This window comes from Momordica charantia, assembly GCF_013281855.1.
Source record: "Momordica charantia cultivar OHB3-1 chromosome 8 unlocalized genomic scaffold, Mcharantia_2.0 BLBB01000008.1, whole genome shotgun sequence".
Taxonomy (NCBI): domain Eukaryota; kingdom Viridiplantae; phylum Streptophyta; class Magnoliopsida; order Cucurbitales; family Cucurbitaceae; genus Momordica; species Momordica charantia.
The window spans coordinates 21,770,847-21,774,335 of record NW_028275166.1 but is presented as its reverse complement, the minus strand read 5'-3'; the positions used below and the strand labels follow the sequence as shown (position 1 = coordinate 21,774,335).

The following is a 3,489-nucleotide window of genomic DNA, read 5'->3' as shown; positions in this document are numbered from 1 at the left end:
AAAACTTCTAACGCTTCTGACTGAGGTGGGATGTGGCAGCTTCTCTATGACTTCAATCTTGGCGCAATTTACCTCTATTCCTTTCTTGGATACTTTGTGGCCCAACACTATTTCGTCCTTCACCATAAAGTGGCATTTTTCCCAGTTGAACACTATATTGGTGTCTTCACACCTCCTCAAGACTTGCTCCAGGTTGCTCAGACACTTGCTGAAGTCCCTTCCAAAGACTGAGAAGTCATCCATGAAGACCCCAACCACAGTTTCTATTAAGTCGGAGAAGATTGCCATCATACATCGCTGGAATGTTACTGAAGCATTGCACAGTCCAAAGGGCATTCTCCGAAATACAAACATGCCATATAGACAAGTGAATGTAGTCTTTTGCTGGTCTTGAGGATCAATGGTGATCTGGTTGTAGCCACTGTATCCATCCAAGAAACAGTAATATTCTTGCCCAGCCAATCGATCTAGCATCTGATCAATGAATGGCAATGGAAAATGGTCCTTCTTAGTTGCCTTGTTCAACTTCCTATAATCCATACAAATGCGCCAACCTGTTATGGTTCTTGTGGGAATTAGCTCGTTGTTGTCATTTAGCACCATTGTGATCCCTCCCTTTTTGGGTACACATTTGACTGGGCTCACCCAATCACTGTCAGCTATTGGGTGTTATCCCAGCAACAATCCATTTAATGATTTCCTTCTTGATAACTTCTTTCATGGCAGGGTTCAGCCTTCTTTGGTGCTCAATTAAGTTCTTACATCCCTCTTCTAGGTTGATCTTATGCATGCAGTAAGTTGAACTTATCCCCTTTATGTCAGCTAAAGTCCAGCCAATTGCCCTCTTGTGATTCCTCAACATTTCTATCAAACGACACTCTTTTTCTTCTGCTAATTCTGCTGCAATGATGACTAGCAGTGTTTCTGCTTCTCCCAGATAAGCATAGTTAAGGTGTGCTGGTAGGAATTTCAGCTCTAACTTGAGGGCCTTCACCACGGATGGCTGCAGTGGCGCTTGTACCATGTCCTTCAATTCCAGCGGTTCAAACGTTTTCTTATAGATTCTATCAGTAGCAGGTTCATTCGGCTGGCGTTGGATCAGCTTGGCCTCATTGTCTCTTGCTTTGAAAATTCTGGTTAGCTCGTCCTTCATTTGGTTCAACAACTCTTCCTTTTGTATTTCATCACTCTTCAAATCATCTGAAATCCTTAACAAATAACATTCTTCCACATCAGTAGGATATTTAATGGAGTTAAAAACAGATAATGTCACCTACTGGTCATTAAATCTTATAGTGAGCTCTCCATTATGCACGTCGATCAAAGCTCTCCCGTGGATAGGAATGGTCTTCCCAAAATGATTGGGATTTCCTTGTCAGCTTCATAATCTAGTATGATGAAATCCGCAGGAAAAATGAATTTATCTACCTGAACCAAAACATCCTCTATCTTGCCTTCCGGATGTGTAATAGACCTATATGCCAACTGTAAAGTGATGGTTGTTAGTCTTGCTTCACCAATCCCTAACTTTTGATACACTGATAAGGGCATCAAGTTGATGCTAGCGCCCAGGTCACACAATGCATGCCCTACATTCTTCCCTCTTATAGAAATAGGAATGGTAAAACTCCCTGGGTCACCAATTTTCTAAGGAAGCTTTCCTGTCAAAATGGCACTGCATTCTTTTGTAAGGGCCACCGTTTCAAATTCCCCTAGCCTTCTTTTCTTTTCCAATATATCCTTAAGGAATTTGATGTAGTTTGGCATCTGCTCTAATGCTTCTACCAAGGGTATGTTGATATGGAGTTGTTTTAACACCTCCAAAAAACGATCAAACTGCACGTCTTGGTTGTTCTTTTGCAATCGTTGAGGATAAGGAGGGGGAACCTGATGTTCCACTGGAATTTTTACTTTCTTTTGCATTGGTGTCTCCATAGACACTTCCTCAACAGGTTCTGTTTCTACGGCCCTCTTTCCTTGTTTATCTCTGGTTCAGGTTGCTGTGCCATTCCTTGTGGTGCCACTAGTTCTAGTAGTGATGTTTGCTCAACTGATGCTCCAACATCATATACTACATTCTCTTCAGTATTCATATTTTGTGCTCTCAATTACCTTCTCTATCTGAAGTTCCTCTTGTTGCACAACATTATCCTCTCTCATCAAAGTTGGGTTAGGGTGCGGTAATGCCTTTCCATTGCAAAAAGCCAATGCTTGAGATTGCTCTTTTCCTTCCCTTTTAAAATTATCAGTATTACTTGGCAGGTGCCTTGTGGGCAATTTTTCATTTCAATAACCAACTGCCCTAGTTAAACTTCCATGTTTCTTAAAGTGGCAGCTTGGCTTTGTATCAGTGTATCGTTCTTGGCCATATAATCTCTCATCAGGGCTTCCATAGAGTTCGAGGGGTTAGTTGCTGGCCTTGCTCCTTGCGGTTGGCTAGGCATCAGTAGTCCTGGCTGCTGCATCGTTTTTTGTTGGTACTGCCCGGTGTTTTGATTCCCATAACCACCCTGATTTCCTCCTCAGCTAAAATTTGGGTGTTGCCTCCATCCTGGGTTATAGGTATTCGAGTAAGGGTTATTTTTACCAGGATTTTCCGAATAATACCATGATGCAGGGTTTCCAAGGTAAGAGTCATAAGTATGATCACCTTCACAGTAAGAACATGAGATTGCCATTACTTTGCTTGACCCTGGGTTAGTGGACGATGCTATAGCAGCACTCATGTTCTTTACCATGTTGTTCAGGTTTGCTATTTGATCCTTCAGGGATGCCATTTTCGTATTGCTAGTGGCTCCATAATTACCTCTGTCATTTATAGCTCTAGAGTCTGACCAATGGTAGTTATTGGAAGAAATTCTCTCTAATATATCCATAGCTTCGGTATATAATTTAGATAACAACGCCCCATTAGCATGTGCATCAACAACCATTATGGTTGCTTCATTTAACCTATTATAGAATCTTTCTATTTTAATGCATTTTGGTAAGCCATGGTGCGGACATCTTCTAAGTAGCTCCTTAAACCTTTCCCATGACTCACTCACGGATTCTCCTCCTCTTTGCTGGAAGTTGTTGATATCCCCTCTGAATTTAGCATTCTTACTCGGAGGGAAGTACTTTATCGGGAATTTCTCAGCAAGGTCATTCCAAGAGGTAATGGATTCTGCTGGCATAGAGTTCAACCAGTCTCTTGCCTTGTCCCTCAATGAATATGGAAACAATTTTAGCTTTAATGCTTCATTTGATACCCCTTGCATCTTAAAGGAATCACTCACTTCAAGGAAGTATCTGACCTGGAGATGTGGGTCTTCAGATGGAATTCCATAGAATTGTCCCACTATTTGCAGCATTTGAAACATCACAGGTTTCAATTCAAATCGTTTAGCTTCTATCTCTGGACCTGCTATGACTGGATGAAAACCATGAAGTGCTAGCACAGCATAAGCCCTAATAGCTCTATCTCCATTGTCTGCCAATAGAATGGCA

At 41.6% G+C, this 3,489-nt stretch overlaps 1 non-coding gene across 1 annotated transcript; it reads left to right on the top strand.

Moving 5' to 3' along the window:
- The first annotated feature begins 2,988 nt into the window (after window positions 1-2,988).
- Window positions 2,989-3,095, top strand: LOC148209781 (small nucleolar RNA R71). The gene has a single exon (XR_015793301.1). It is a non-coding gene; the product is annotated as a small nucleolar RNA R71 (small nucleolar RNA).
- Window positions 3,096-3,489: the final 394 nt, after the last annotated feature.